Raw genomic sequence first — 17,847 nt, forward strand, 5'->3', positions numbered from 1 at the left:
TGGCACTATGTCTGACATATGAAAGGTATTTCATAAAGTTTTTTGTTTTGTTTTGAGTTTAAGTCTGCCACATTGCAAAGAGTACAAGACTTGGTGTCAGAAAACTTATTACTAGTTATGTTACCTTGAGTACTTAACATCCATGGGTCTCAGTTTCTTCCTCTCCAAAACGAGAGGATTAGACTAGATATCCTCTTGAATCCCTTCCAGCTAAAATCTACAAACCTTTGATTGATTTATGGTTTGAGGCAATGGCTATTAAATTTCTCCACATATCCTCTTCCCCACACCCCCTACTATAGTATTTTGGTATATTCATTATTTCATTGGCATGAGATCTTGCTATTAGAGTAGATCATAGCCCCTCTACCTTCTGTAAACACTGCAAAAAAGATATATTCAACAGCACAGAAGTTTGTCCTCTAGTTCTTCTCATATTTCACAGACACCATTTCATCATGCTGGTCCACAATTCTTCCATTCTCTCTCTCTCTCTCTCTCTCTCTCTCTCTCTCTCTCTCTCTCTCTCTCTCTCTCTCTCTCTTTTGTAGTCATCGGCATTCTTGATGATTAATGTTTCTCCCTTCTTGTGTCCAAGCCTTTGTTTGTAATATTCTGCAGTCTACACATGTCCATCATGTATCTTGCCATTGTACTTTGAGGCAAGCTACATTTTGATTCTTCTGAAAACAGACAGAATGAATGCTTTAAATCATTGAAAGTCCTATGAAATTTAAACTTTAATAGAACATTTAAGCACTATGCAACTATGTTAAGTATTGGTCATTCAAATACAAGTAAGAGAGTTCTTAACATCATGGAACTTACATTCTTTTGGGGGAAGGCCACATAAAAAGAGAAGTGGGAAAAGGGAGGGGGGGCCATAACAGTCTTGAGGACAGGGAAATTATTCAGAACTTGGTCTTGGACTTAGTTCACAGTTGTGGTGGAGATGCAGGGCAAATCAGGGGATATGAGTATAATGGGCAAAGTGCAGGCTGTTTGGGGAGGGAATAATTTGGAAGCAGATCATAGATATAGAACTGGAAAGGACCTTAGAAGTTATTTAAACCAATCCCATTTTACATATGAGGAAAATGAGGTGTAGAAAGAATATATATATCTATATATATATTTATATATATATATATATGTATATATATATGTATGTATGTATATAGCCACACGGGGAGAATGTAGCTGAACCAGGATTCAAATCCTGGTCCTCTGATTCCAAATCCAACATTCTTTTCACTGCATCACGCTCACACTGTCCCCCCTCCCCAATCTAAATGGAATTGAGTCTAATGCCTCCCTCCTATTTAATTATAGGCCAACTCATTTGTCCAGCTGCGTTATCTGTTCAAAGTTCATGTGACTCTTGACAGGGTCCAAGGTTCCAAATTCAACTACATGTCATTCTCTGGGCTATATATGACTTTGATCCACTTTATTTTTCTTGTATGGGGACAAGGATGATGTCTTTCGAATGTTTATAGATCTCAATCTCTTTGAGGAGATAATGTAATCTTTTAAAGGTTGATGTAATCTTTACATTGCCATCTGTAAAATGCCTCTAGAAAATCTTACTATCAGGGAATTTTTTCCTATTGAGAATATGTGCAGGGCCTAGTCTATAAAAATGATATGTATTTTAAATGAGCAACGTCATTTTCTCATACTTGGATATTCATAGTAGTGTCCTAAATGGTTTCCCTACCTACAGTTTCATCTCTCTCTCTCACCTCCATTTTGGACCATTGTCATCAGATTAAATTACTTTTTATATTAGGTTCTTACCTTGTTTAAATAGATCAGTGGTTTTCATTTCTATGGGATCAAATCCAAATGCCTTGATTTACCATTTCAGAAACTCTCCAATCTTTTCCCAGTGTACCTTTTCAGTTTCATCTTGTGTCATTCTCCATTATGACCCCTCTACTCCAGCCAGTCCAAGCTTTCTATTGACCCTTGAACAGACTTGAACATTGCCACTTTTGTGACTTTGTTACCTGCTGATCTCTTCAGGAATGCTCCTTACTTTCTTCTCTGTTTCTACAAATCCTACCTTTTAATGTCAAGTTTCAATCTTACCTCGTCTGTGAAGTCTCCTTTACGAAGTCAATTTTAAACTAACTGTGATGTCTATTAGTTATTTACTTCTTAGCCATATACTCCCTTTTAGGGTTGTCTCCCCAATTAGATTGTAAGGTCCTTAAAGGAAAGGTCTTTGTCTTATTTCTCTTTGTGTTCTGCAGCACCTACAAAATGGTATACATATAAAAGAAACTTGACAAATTATTTGTTGAATTAACTGGGGGAAGGGAGGCAGGAGGGGGAAATAAATGTGGTTGGCAGAATTTTTCATTTTTGTTAATCTGATGTAAAATTAACTTCAGTTTCACTTAGTACTCTCATATTTGAGGGCAGGAGTGCCTGGGTGTATAAGCTCATTCACACTTGTACAGGGTCTTTTTTACTTTCAAACACCTACAGCATTTTCCCTACCCTTTTTGTCTTATGCACAAGCAGAAAAATTATGAACGCTACTTTCTAACCCACATATACATCTTAATGTTTTTAGCTTCTACCACGGCTCAAAATGGAAAATCTAATTACTTAATGCATTAGAGTATTAGGTGATCATAATTTGAAAAGGGAAGATTGTAAAACAAAGCATGCTGCCAAGAAAGAAATCTGGTGAAAAACATGAATGCTAATATTCTTGATCACATCCTATATTAGCATTCCACTACTTCAAATGTTAGTTCTATCATTCAACCAGAGATTAGTAGTGAGTGATTCCTTCAGAACTGACAATTTGCTAAATACTTACCTGCTCTTTGGGTAACTCTCTAGGAAATGATTTCATGGTGGCCTAAGATCCACCTTGTTTCCCTTTCTTGCTTTGTTCTCAAATGGATATTTTTTTCTCTCTTTCAATTGTCTTCAGGGATCTGGAGTCCATGTGAATAATTAATAATTAAATATGAAGACTGTATCTTGTAGACTGATTTGTAATATTTCAGTGTCAGTCACTGACAGGCTTTTTTTGGATGAAAAATTTTCCAGAGTGAAGCAAATAATACCTACTGCATCAGCTGGCACTGGCACCATTTTGACTAAAAATTAAAATCAGATAGGAAGATATGTTGAGTTCTCAAGACCCTCTCATCAAATGAACTGATAATTTGATGTGTCATCTCCAGCAAAGCTGACATATTTCTGTGTAAATATGGCCATAGTCAACAAGAAAACCTCAGTAGTGATTGGCACTGTGTTGTGACTGTGGTAAGCATGCCAGAGAAAGCTAAAGTGGGCTTAGTATTCCAATACATCTTCCAATGTATCTGTGATGTCATCATTAATTTGAATGTTCCCTCCAATGATATAGGCCAGTGGGGTCAAACTCAAATAGAAATGAATCTCTGTGGCCACGTATTGATTTAGAAAATAATGAATTGGCATACTCTCCTTGATACCATCCTAAACCAAAAAATGTAACAGTATTCACAGCCCTTCCACTGAGGAACAATCAACTTGGTCATTGTTATCATCATTATCACTTCTCTTCTTATTGAACCTTCTGTCCTATAGAAACAACTTTCTACCAAAGAGATTAAAACACTTAATTAATGTGATTATTTTCCCATAAAATAATTAATCAAAGCCACTAGGGAAGTCATGTGGAAAATTCAATTTTTCACTCAACAGTTTTCATCCCTAAAGTATTCGTTTGACTTTTGTCAATGGTTCTGGTTATGAGTCCAGTTCTCTGAAGGTGTTTATGCCTTTACTCCAAGAATTTTTAGAGAATCTGCTGAGGCTATTTGGGTTTTCCCAAAGCTGACAATGTTTTCCTATGGAAATTAGTAGCTTCCCTTCTACCCTCCATTTTGAATTGTAATTGTAATGCCTCTCCAGTAATGAAGGAATTAAAAACAACCATAATGACAATTTCCTGACAGTGTCTGGCTGAGGGGGCAGAATATCTGGGAAAGGAAAACAATAAAGTTGAATTATAAAGACTAGTAACCTCAAACACAAATCATCAGTTAACTCATGACCTTTAACATTTTGTAGCACTAGGTAATTCCCAAACATTTGATAATTCAACTATGCATTCATCTCAAATTGGGTTCAATAGGTGGCATAATATGACTTGGCAGCTATAAGCAGCCAAATGTTCCCCACTGGCCTCAGATAACATGTCTGCTAGACATTTTAACCCTAGGTACCACTATGGCAGATTGCTTTTGCTTTTGATGATCTGAGCATTCCACTTACTAGGAGCCTATATTCTAACATTTGTAATAAGGGATCAAGAAAATTTTAATTTTAGGGATTTCTAACAGTGGTATTCAACATGAAATTCATCAAATCCTTTTCAGGGATGCTAGGATATTCCTCGAGTTAGTTTCTTCCAGTAATCATTGAGATAATGACATCATTGTTTATTCTGGTATGAATAAACAATTTCTTTATGGTTTAAAAACTCAAAAAGCTGAAGACAAAATACTGAACATTTCTTCAACTTTATCTCATCAAAAAGCATGACATACTTGGACCTGTTAGTATCTTCTTTATTTAGCATAATTCCTATATAGGCATGGCTTCTTTGAGGCTTCAGGGTCTGGTGACTTTTGTCAGTCTGTGTCTTTTACCTGCCCTAAGGGCTTGCCCTAGGTTCTTGATCTGGGATTGCCTGTCTCCTTGGCAAGAGAACTGGATTGTCAGTGCTTTGGTTCTCCCCTACCTCAGACTTCAGACAAATAATTCTATTTTTGGCTCTTGACTAAGGGTTCTTTCCCACTGGAGAGAGGGGGCAAAGGAGAGGAAGTAAAAAAGATATCTGGAGTAGAAATATGAATCAAGTGTAAAATAGACAGTTCTATTCTCATTGGAAAGGGAATACTAAGCAATCAAAAAATCATCAAATCTTTGCAGTCATTTGAGTAGTCATTTGCAGTATTGAAGCCTTTTTCAGACATTTGCAATTGAGCTGCTCACTAGGTAGTTTATGTTTCCCCTTCCCTAAATAAAATTTTATCAGTACTAAGTGGGCTCTTAACTGCATTTTTTTTTGTCTAAGTGACTCTTTTCCTCTCTGCTACTTTTTTTCCTGACACAAATGCTCTGAAATCTAGTGCTTGGAAAGGGGATGATGCTATCTTCCTTTCAGGGGGTCACAAGGCCCAAGGAAAGAAGAACTAAGTGGGAGGTGGTCCTTTACCAGGCAAAGGTTTGCCTATGAGGCTATGAGCTCATACGTAATGACCCAGGAGGAGCAAGGGTTTTCTTCTACCAGCTTGCTGCAACTCCATTATCTTTTTGTTTTGAGGATGGCAGGAAAGAAAGACTTGATGGATCAATGATTGTCACTTTAGAATATCCACAGAGTTCTAAATCAGCAACTAATTAAGAGTTAGCATGGTTAACAAGAAACACTCAGAGGATCCTGGTGCAGCTCTGAAGTTGGGATAGGAGGAGCCTTCCATCACTTATCCCAAAGGAATATTCTCCTTAAATGTTACATCCAGGACTATACACAATAATACAGATGTGGTCTGACCAGGACATTGGAACTATATCCTTCCTTATTCTACTCAAGGAATTACTCTTTTTTTGTTTTGTTTTTGCAAAGCAATGGGTTTAAATGACTTGCCCAGGGTCTGAGGCTGGATTTGAACTCAGTTCCTCCTGACTCCAGGGCCAGTGCCCTATCTACTATGCCACCTAACTGCCCAGGAATTACTCTAAATACAGCCTTAGATTAAATTAAAGTATTTGTTTTCCATGCCATATTGCCAACTCAAATATATAAATATATGAATTGTATTAAAATTTTCAAGTCTTTATGTTTTATAATCTTCAATAATCCTTGTGTATTGATTTTTTTAATCTAAGGGTAGATTTTTACATTTATCCCTACTAAATTTCATCATATTGGATTTAGGTCACAAGATCTTTTTTTGTTCCCAAATTCCATCTTTCACCAAATTAGTCACCCATTCTAATTGAATGTCATTCACAAATTCATTGAGGATTATACATATGTCATTGTCTAAATTGCCAATTTAAAAAAAAAATAGCACAAGACCAAGGATAGAACCCTGTGACACTATGCTAGAGAACTTTTTCCAAAATCATAAGATCACAGAATTATAGATTAAGAGCTGGAAGGGGATTAAGTAATTCTCTTTATACAAATGAGGAAACTGAAACCTAGGGAAGATTAAGTGATTTACCCAAGATTATAAAGGGAGTGTTAGAGGGTTTTTTGAGCAACTTATGTCCAGTTGTTCAACTAGTTCTAATTCTCCTTACCTTAAAGTCTCCTAACTTCCTCCTATTCATCTTACCCAAAATGAGCAACTTTGTGTAATGAAATACAACTGAAATACAACTATACTCATAGTTCTGGTCAAAGCATTGAATATCAGTAGAAAGCTTGTTGAACTTGGGCTCATGAGACTAGAGATTGATTCCTATCTCAGACGATTATTTGTTTTGTGATCATAATCTAATCGCTTAACCTCAGAGACTCAAATTCTCTCATCTGTAAAATTTGTATTGCCTGTTTCCTAGGGCTATTGTGAAGGTAGAACTTTGCAAATCTTAAAGGTTATATATAAATGTGAGTTATCAGTCCTCTTAACTTCTAGTTGAGTAAGCCTGTCACAAACAGAAATGAGTCTAGTCTCATGTGACTTCATCTTGATCAGTTTATTTTGAGTCATCTCACATTTCTTCCCTAAGTGCTCACAAGTCATCTTTATGTTAATGTGCTCTAGAATCTTGCCAGGAATGGAAGGCAATATCACTGGCCTGTTGCCTGAAGAATTTGCCTTCATTACTATTTTTTAAATTGGAATAACATGTATCCCTCTTTGGATCAGTGGTATCTTTTCTGTTGTGGAGGACAGTAGTTCATAGACCGATTCTGAGTCCTGTGTTGACTCCATTACTACTGGTCTGGCACTTATGCTGAGCTCTTGACTTTGCTCCAGAGAAAGAACAGGCATATACCATTCATCCTGAGCTCCTGTTTCTCACAATGCCAGCCTGTGCTATGGCATCCCGGGGAGGATATCCTTTAAGGCTGTGATAAAATCACCAATCATTACCATGAATACATGTTTAGTACTTTTGTTCCTTCCTTCCTTTTCTTAATTGACAAATTCTGTTTCAGCACAATGGAAAAACCTGAACAACGTCGTTCACCAAGTACACTCTCAGACTAATTGCATATGCATGCATCCTTACATTTTTGTAGTTTACTGTTTGCTAAAATATTCATAATAATCACTGAAATATATATACATATTTATATCCCTTTAAAATTATTAAAGGACTTTAAATGTATTCTCATTTGAGTCTTCCAACAGCCCTGTGTGATAGATGCTACAATCACTATTATAACTATCTTACAGATGAGGAAACTGGCTAAAAAGCTGAGTGACTTTCCTAGGTCATATGTCTAGGATGTGTTCTTTACTGTCTATCAGCTATGCTAAATATTTTTCATCATATTTGATCAGGGTTTTGTTACCATTTAATATTGTCTTCATTTACATAATTTCAGTCCTGTATATTGCTCATTTGACTCTGCTTTTGTCAATTTCCATTATGTCATTCAATTGTTTCTATGGTTCTTTGAATTAATTATATTCATCATTACTTATATTGTGATAATATCACATTATATTCACATCGCTGTTTTTTCAACTCTTGTCTAAAAATTTCTTCTTAGTTTTTTGTTATCATAAAGAACACTGCTATTATTATCTTTGTATGAATCTTCTGTTCAATTATCTCTTTATTTTTGTAGTCAAAGGATTGCAGTCACTGGGTCAGAGAACATACCTAATTTTCTAACTTTTTTGGTTTAACTAAACTTAACTTTTTAATTTTCAATTTCTTTCTTCAATTTGAACAATTCAAATACTACCAGTTCTATAACTCCACTAACATGGAGTTTTTCCATCTTTTAACTTCTTTATCTGTTTACTAGATTATCTCAGAGTTGATTTAATTTACATTTCTCTTATTATGAGCAATTTTGAGCACTTTTTAGATGGTTGTAGTTTTTGCTTTTTCTTCTGAAAACATTTATTTCCTTTGATCACTGATCTATGGGTGAATGGCTTTTAAACCATTAAATTACCATCAACTCCTTATAGATTCTCTACATCCCATTTTATCAGTGATATTGAAGATTTTTTTTTCCTGTTCCATTACTTTTCATCTTGTTTTAGTTTCATTGCTTTACTTATGCAAAATCTTTTTTTATTTTTATATAATTAAAATAATCTGCATCAGGGGCATCATCAAATATATAGTATAACCCAAATCTGATTAAAATGCAATTGGAAAACATTTGACAAAATAGATCAAACTACAACAGAACATAAATAATGCAAATACATGGTTTTCTAAGTCAGTACATGCCCCGTCCCAGCAATCTTTGTGTAGTTTAGTGGCCCTTGATTCTATATGAGTCTGACATCATTGCTCTGCATTGTCTTTTATAAATTCTTCCTTATTCTAGCTAGTCAAAATTTTTCCCATATTCATATCTCTGAATTCCTTCCCATTTGTTTTTAATGATATAACTTTTTTACATTTAGATCATTTATCTATTTAGAACTTATTGTGCCATCTGATGTGAAATGCATTCTAAGCCCTCTTTATGCCATAATTGTTTTCAGTTTTCTTAGCAGGTATTTTAAAAAAGAGTTTTAATAAGTTTTTTAAAAGTTTAAATGAGTTTTTTGATGCATTCTCTTTTATACGACAGTCATTTCTTAATATTCTACTCTGTACTCCCCGCCCCCCCCCCAGAAGTCTCCCTTTCTAACAAAGACAGTTAAGCAAAACCAATGCATATAGTAATTGTCAAATATCATTTTCCACCTTTAACCTTCATGGTCAACAGCTTCTCTACTGAGATAAAGGAAGTGTGTTTTGCCTCTACTCCTCTAGAATCAGAAGTGGTTATTACATTTAATTTGAATTCTGATGTCTTTTATTATTGTTTCACTTGCGTAGTTTTAGTCATTGTACAGATTTTTCTCCTAGTTCTGCTTTCTTTGTTCATTAGTTCATTCAAGTCTTTGTATGTTTTTCTAAATTCTTATTAATTATCCTAATCATATTTTATCACATGTATATGCCATAATGTTTTTAAGCATTCCCCACTTGATGGGCAACCATCTAACTCCCCATTTATTATATCAAAAAGTGTTCCTATGCATGCTTTGATATTTATGGAGTTTTTCTTTATGTTATTGACCTCCTTGAGGATTATGCTTAGAGAAGGCAGGTCTTGTGGAATAAAAAATCCTTGAGTTTATCAGATACTAGTCCTATTTGCTTCTAAGTCTTGAATATCTAATTTATTCCATGAATCAAGTTTGCAGTTTTTACTCAGTATTAAACTTTTTTATAACCACTGCTTTTATGTTATAATTTAGGATATGCTAATGCCAACACCTCTTTTTATCTATTCATTTTCTGTGGTTTCTCTTGATATTCTTAACCTTTTGTTCCCTTATACAAATTTTCTATTTTTTTTTCTAATTACATAAAGTAACTTGGTAATTTGATTGGTAGAACATTAAATCAGTAGATTAATTTGGATAGTCATGAACACTGAGATTCATTAATGCTTTTTCTACCCATTCCTTTTATAAGATAAAAAATCCTTCAGCATCAGAGAAAGGTGGGTCACTCCGCTCTGGGTCATTGTCTCAAATTACACAGAAGCCTTACCAGTTAGCCAAGGCAGGTGTGTACTGTATAGTAAGGAATTCTGGAATCTGGAAGGACACAATGTTGATATGCTTATCTGATAATCTTCCGTATACTTCTAATAGATCTCATCTAATACTGTAACCATGAATCTGAGTTCTTTGCAGAGTCACTTCTCGGACCCCTAGTCCAGATATAAAGCCCATACTCCCTGAGCAAATGGATACACTGGTTAACAATATACTTGTTTTACAACTTTTCTAATTATGCACTTTACTATACACTCGTAATACAACTTTTCAAAGATAGTCTTCAATGGCACAGTAGGCAACTTGCAAATTCTTTCAATTCCCTGAGATGCCCTTCACTGGGACCTGGTGAATTGAACTAATTTGGAGTAGCTAGGTGTTATTTTCCCTTCCTTCTGCTTATCTTGGGCTTTAATTACCTGCTAGTCATTTTAATCTGCTACTTCATAGTCTTGTTCAGATAACAAGCAAAATAGAGGTTAAGTAATTCTGCTTTTTCTCTTGTTCTTTCCACTTTTTCATCTATCCCAATGTTTTTTCAATCGTCTTCTAGCTCCCACCTCAGTTAAAGAGTCCATATCCTTTAACATTCATTGTAGATCTCTTCCTATTTAGATGTTACTCTAATGTAGGGGCTCTTATCCTGGAGTCCATGAATATTTTTAAAACCTTTTTGGGGGGAGGGAAAAGCTAAGATGGCAGTATAGAGGCAGACATTCAGCTTTCCCAAATTCTCCTTCAAACAACTTGAAAATAACTTGAAAATGTCTCGGATTAAATTCTGGAGTGGTAGTCAACAAAAGATCAAGGAGGTGAATTAATTTTCCAGCCCAAGGCAACATAGGAGGTCAGAAGGAAAGATCTGTTACACTAAGACATTGCTCCGTCCCAGACATTCTGCAATGCAAGCAGTAGGCCTTAGAGGTGGCTGCAACAACAGCAGCAGCAGTTTGGGGAGCTCTCAAACACAGGCAGTAATGGGGTCAGACAATCAGGCAGAAAGATTACAAGGGAATCCTTGCTGGGACTGGGTATAGGACCCCATTGCATTGGCTCCATGCAATTACAAGATGAATAGGAGCATTAGTGCTTGTGACCACAGGAGAATGAGAGTCTGGTCACAGAACCAGAGCAGAGAACAGTGCTAGTTGTCTTTCACAAGGGAGCAGGAATTCTTGTCCCAGTTCCAAGACAGAAAGTAGTACCAGTACTGGTGGCTTCAGGAGACTAAGGGAGCTGTTCGCAGTTCCAGTAACAAGAGAGTTCCTTCCCAGGGAAAGACTAAAATACAGACCAGGAGAGCACTCGATCGATACCTCTCTTTAAATCATACCACCCTGAAAGGACGGAAACAGCAGCACGAAAAACTTGAAGCTTGAGACAATGCCTTCTCCAACCTGGGAACAGTTTTAAGTCAAGAAATAAACTGGAAAAATGGGCAAGCAACAATAGCAAAAAGAAACTGACCATAAAAATTTTCTAGCATGACGGGAGAGATCAAGACACAAACTAAAAGAAGAAAAAGATATTAAAAGAGCTGTAAACAATGAATCAAAAAAGAATGCAAACTGGTGATATGCCCCCCCCAATTATTGGAAGAGCTTAAAAATTACTTTATAAATCAAGCAAGAGAGGTCTAAGAAAATTGAGCAACTACATGAGAGTCATGCAAGAAAATTATGAAAAGAATGTCAACTGCTTAATAAAAAAGGTATAAAAAGTACTGATGAAAATAACACCCTAGAAAACAAAGTTAGTCAAATACTAAAAGAGGCTAAAAAATCCACTGAAGAGAAATCCTTAAAAAGCACAAATGGCCAAACGGAAAAAAAGTTATAAAAATTCCCTGAAGAAAAAACTCCTTAAAACCTAAAATTGGTCAAGTGGAAAAACAGATATAAAAGTTCACTAAGAAAATCATTCCTTGAAAATTAGAATTTGGCAGATAGAAATTAACTACTAAAACAAATTCAAAATAAGAGAAAAAATAAATATCTCATTGGTCTTTTCAGGCAGTATTGCTTAAATCCAACAGATCTGGAAAATAGATCCAGGAGATATAATTTAAGAACTGTTGGATGGGGCAGCTAGGTGGCACAGTGGAAAGAGTAACAGTCCTGGAATCAGGAGAACCTGAGTTCAGATCTCACACACTCAATATTTACTTAGCTGTGTGACCTTGGGCCAGTCACTTAACCCCATTGCCTTGCAAAAAATTTAAAAAAAAGAACTGTTGGACTACTGGAAAGACATGATTTTTTAAAAAAAGAGGCTAGATATCATCTTTTTTAGATATTATCAAGGAAAATTGTGTTCTGATAGCCTAGAAGCAGAAGGCAGAATGGAAATAAAAAGCATCCATCAATAACCTACTAAAAGAAATTCTTGAATGAAAACTTCCAGGAATATTATAACCAAATTCCAGAGCTCCCAGGTTAAGGAGAAAATATTGCAAGCAGCCAGAAATAAACAATTGAAATATCATACAGTCAAAATCAGGATCACACAAGATTTAACAACTGCTACACTAAAGTATCAGAGGGCATGGCTTATATTGTGGAAGATAAAGGAGCTAGAATTACAACAATTACAACAAAGATTAACTTTCCCAGCAATCTTTCCTGGGATAAAATAGATATTTAATGAATAGAGGACTTTGAAGTATTCTTGATGAAAACACCAGACCTGAATGGAAAATTTGACTTTCAAATATAAGACTCGAGTGTAAAGGTAACAGAAAGGCAAACAGAAAAGAGAAAACATAAGGAATTTAGTAAGGTTAAACTTTTATCATTCATATATGGGAAGGTGATACTTATAACTCCTAAGAACTTTATCATGATTAGGAATGTTAGAAGGAATATATATAGCCAAAGATCATGGTTGTGAATTGACTATGATGGATTTCAAAAACATAAAATGAAGGGATGAAAAAGAGGGATGCCTTGGGAAGGGGGGAAGAGGAAGAATGGGGAATATTTTCTCTTATTAAAAGCTGCAAAAAGGAAGAGCTTATATAGTGGAGGGGAAAATGAGGAGAGAGGCAGACAATGATTGATTTTACTCACATGCAAACTGATTCAAAGAGGAAATAGCATACATACTCAGCTGGGTATAGAAATCTATCTTACCCCACAGGGAAGCAGGTAAGAAGGAGGATAAGAAAAGGGGAGGCTGGAGGGAGAGTTGGGAGGATGGCAGTGGCCAGAATCTCCCCTCAGATTTTTGAGGGGAGACAGAATTAAATGAAAGAAACATAAACAAAGGAAAAATAGGATGGAGGGAATACACTGTTCATAATTTTAACTATGAATATGAATGGAATGAACTCACCCTTAAAATGGAAACGGCTAGATGGATTAAAAAACAGAACCCAATAATATGTTATTTGCAAGAAATATACTTGAGACAGAGTCGCATAGTAAAAATACAGGACTAGAGCAGATTCTATAATGCTTCAGTGGAGTTAAAAAAAAAGCAGGGGTAGCAATCATGATCTCAGACAACACAAGCAAAAGTATGTATTATTAGCATATTAAGGTATTATTAGTAGGGATCCTCATTTCTTAGGATTCTTATCATAACTCTCACTCTCACTGATAAATTGAGTCCTCAGAGTAAGACTAGCTATAAAACACCACCCTCAGGATTAGGGGTATCCCTGAAAGGATGGTGGTATATTTTAGAGAAGAGATGTGCCAGTCAGCTCAAGCCCCCATTTAAATGTGTTCTCTTTATTGTTATTTTTAAAGTTTTTTATTGCAAGGCAATGGAGTTAAGTGGCTTGCCCAAGGCCACACAGCTAGGTAATTGCTAAGTGTCTGAGGCTGGATTTGATCTCAGGTACTCCTGACTGCAAGGCTGGTGCTCTATCCACTACACCACCTATCTGTCCCTGTAGTCTTTATTATTAAACACTTATTGTATCATTTAAAAAATGACTTAAATCCAAATCCCTCAGATCCTCCCCCATCTCCCTCCCCCTTCTTTCCTTCCTTCTCTCTTCCTTCTTTCCTTCTGGCCACAGAAGGAATCATATCTTCACCTGTGGGTGCTCTATCCAAAGGAATATGAGTTTGTTCAAACCTTGCAAGATATCTTGGGGTTTATGGGCTAGATGGGTTTTGGTTGTTGTTGCTGTTGTTGTAGTTTGCAAGGCAAATGGGGTTAAGTGACTTGCCCAAGGTCACATAGCTAGGTAATTGTTAAGTGTCTGAGGTCACATTTGAGCTCAGGTCCTCCTGACTCCAGGGCCACTGCTCTAGCCACTGCACCACCTAGCTGCCCCTGGGCTAGATGTTTTTATGGACCATCCTTAAACCCAAATCACTCTGACTTTCCTTCATTAGCCAACAATAGGTCCCAGCCCAAGCCTCCCTTGGTCATCCTTCTGGTTCTGATGACTCAGAGAGAGTATAAATAGCAATTGTTCCTGTTTTGACCAGAAACCTTGAAGAGCTTCCCCTAATTTGCAATAAATATAGTCAAGCAAAACAAGTTCGTGTATTGACCATTCCCAAGAATGAAGGAAATTGTTTCAGAGAATGCTGGGATGATTGGTTCTTGTCCCTTTTATTGAAGAAGATGAAAATGACATCATGGTTAGAGACAAGATACATTATGTCCACCTGTGACTTATCAGACCAATATGAACTTGCAGTGCTCTACCATAGGTCTGGCACAGACAATCCATGTGAACACTTGAAGTGATTACTATAAATGCATCTCACATTTCCTTTGAGTTGCTTCAATTCTGCCTTGCTCATAGAACAGAGCACCCTCATCGATGAGGGCATACTGTGCGGGGGAGGTCCTGTGTCACTATCTCCCAAACTGCACAATCAATTCCAAAGCTCTTAAGAGAGCTCCAGTATGTGTGTCCCTGTATCACTTCTTCTGATGCCCCTGTGAGCACTTGCCCTACGTGAGTTCTACATAAAATAGTCTTTTTGGCAAGTGCATATCTTCCTGGAAAGATTTATATGAATAGATATAGAGTGAAGCATGCAGAACCAGAGTAATAATTTATACATTAATAGTATAAAGACAAACAACTTTGAAAGATTTCAGCTCTCTTTTAATAAATTATAAACTACAATTCCATTGGATCCATGTGCAAACATGATACCTATCTCCTGAAAGAGAGACAATGGACTCATGTAGAATCAGACTTACATTCTTTAGAGTCGATCATCTCACTTGAGTTAACTTGTTTTGGGATATAATAGTCATTGGAATACTTCTTTTCTTTTTTTAAAACTGAAATTTAGGTTCCTCAAATTGAGGGTGGACACCGTGTTAGTGCTAGCATGACAAACTTCTTGTCATTCATTCCTCTCATTGTCTAGATATAGATCCAGAATCGTAATTCCTCCTGTCCCTTTTATCCCAATTAGAAAAAATGACATTTTTATTAAGATGAATAATCATCTTATCAAATAGTCTACTTTTGTCAGAAAGAGAGCTGGAGTAAATGATTATGATACTGGGGGGAAATATAACTAGCTAAAGGTTCAGGTAGATCATGCCATAGTTCATGTAAAAAATTTTCTCTGACCCAAAAGAAATTTTAGGGACAAAAACGTTTATTTAAGTAATGCTATGATTAGCAGATGCTATGGGAAAGAGAGAGTAAAGACAGTTGGAAACCATTGTTCCCCTAAGGGATCAGCCTCTGCAGCAGCCTCCACATCAGTGACATCAGTCAGAGGTGTCCAACCTTAGGTTATGTTAGGGTCAGATTAAAATAAAATAATTATTTGAGGGCTGCACCCAGAATAAAAAAAATATAGTCTGTGTTCGGCAGATGTAGTGCTATGTAAGGGCTCCAGGGCCAAGGTTCTTAGATATGAAAAGTTGCCTTATGACTTCTTAGAAAGGGGGAGAATGTGGGCATGTCATCAATATGACAGGCAAAGGTATAAAACCTGAAGACAAACACAAAACAACAAAGCAACAACACAACACTATAAAAGTAGGTGCATACTGATTAGTTTGCATCATACAAAAGGAATGCATTTCATAGACCAGTTAAAAATTCCATGCAATATGTTTCATCCGTAATACTGCTTAATAACACCAAAGAAAATTAACATCAAGGGGCAGCTCAGTGGCATAGTGGATAAAGCACGGGCCCTGGAGTCAGGAGTACCTGGGTTCAAATCTGGTCTCAGACACTTAATAATTATCTAGCTGTGTGGCCTTGGGCAAGCCACTTAACCCTGTTTGCCTTGCAAAAAAAAATTAACATCAAGATTATTTATTAATGTTGGAATTAAAAAATCTAATATGACTTCCATGAAAATTATTTCATTTTTTCAATCATTAAAATTAAAACCCACAGATGGATCGCATGAAATCACACTGCAGGTTACATGCAGTCCATGGTAGTATTTTGGACAGCCCTGACTTAAGTCATCATGAGAGGATGTACAGTAAGGAAAGGTATAGGAGCATGAGAGGTTACCTGGAGGATCACATTCCCCAAAAGTGGGCTAGCTTCACTAGAAGGTAAGCAATCACTGGATAAGTAGTAAAGAAGGGCGTAGGTAAATGACACTCCCTAAGAGTGGGCTAGTTGCCCAAAGGAAGACAAGCAACCAAACTGAGGCATGAGTAAGTTTTTAAAGGAGCAGGAAGATAAGGGAATTAGGTACATGTAGATGAGGGGTGATAGTTCAAAGACTTAATCTTTTTAGGCTTAGGCAAGGATCCATTGTTTTGTTTATAGGGACTTGTTTTTGTATCTGGGGACAGGAATTTTCTAGGTGCCCTTACCAGGGAAGGGCAAAGGTACTTTACTAAAAGTTCATTGATCTCATCTCATACCTTGGGCAATGAAATGGGGGGGGGGGGGGTCAGTGTTAATGTAAGGTACATTGTCAGTGCAGAGGGAAAAGATTAATTATAAAACATATTTCTCTTCACATTTTCTCAACTTCAGATGGGAATATGAAGTGAAATTTCAGAACATGTCTCTGTGCCAGTCTCATCATCTGCTTAAAGAATTCAGGGATCTCCACCATCTGCTCAGGTGCTCTATAACATATGCCCAACACAGTATCTTGTTTCTCCCCTTTAAATACTCCCTATCATGTCCTTATCTAAACATATACACATACACAAACACACATCAATCAGTAGGTCATGGATTTTCTCATAGGAATATAAAATGCTCCTCTAGCTAGGTGGCAGACTGGAGTCAGACCTCAATTTAAATCCTGCCTCAGAAATTTATAATCTCTGTGACTCTGGACAAATTACTTATGTCTGCCTTTGTTTCTTTATCTGTAAAGAGTAGATTATAATAGTATCTACCTCCTAAGATTATTATGAGATTTAGATTTTTTAAAGCTCTTAGCATAGTGCCTTGCACCATAGTAGGCACTTAAAAATGCTTATTTCTGTTCCTCCATTCCACAAGGCAACTAAGTACCATAGTAGATACAGTTCTGGGACTTGAGTCAAGAAGGCCTGAGTTCAAATCTAGCCTTAGACATTTACTAACTGTGTGACCTTGGGCAAGTTATTTAATTTCTGTTTGTCCCAGTTTCTTTGGCAGTAAATTGAAGATAAAGATAGCATATACATGGCACATGGTAAGTACTTTTAAAATGTTAACCATGATTATTATTTCTATGTTCCTATGATCTACTACTTTTATCTTATATATTCCTTTAAATAAGTTATACCTTCCCATTTCCATTGTGAATCATATCTCTCTAAGTCTCAGTAATTGCTTTGAAATTTAATTTGCTTCTTTGGCTTAAGACCTCTAATTGACTGTGTTTATTGTCCATACTTTGCACATTGACACAGAGATACCTGAGCCTTTCTCTTTTTTCCTTCTTCATTGCAATGTTTTGTCCATTACTGGGTCTTCCCACTGATGTTTTTACATTGTATTCAATCTTTGGATCTGACTTACAGATATGTAAGGGCATTTCCCCACTCCCAGTTCCATTGTCATTTTAAAATCTTCAATTATATTTACTAGTCTCCAGGCAAATCTATTCTTCCCAGCCCTCTTTACTTGTAATCCATTCTGCTAAGAGCTTATCTTAGC

Source organism: Macrotis lagotis, chromosome X (genome assembly GCF_037893015.1).
Source record: "Macrotis lagotis isolate mMagLag1 chromosome X, bilby.v1.9.chrom.fasta, whole genome shotgun sequence".
Classification (NCBI taxonomy): domain Eukaryota; kingdom Metazoa; phylum Chordata; class Mammalia; order Peramelemorphia; family Peramelidae; genus Macrotis; species Macrotis lagotis.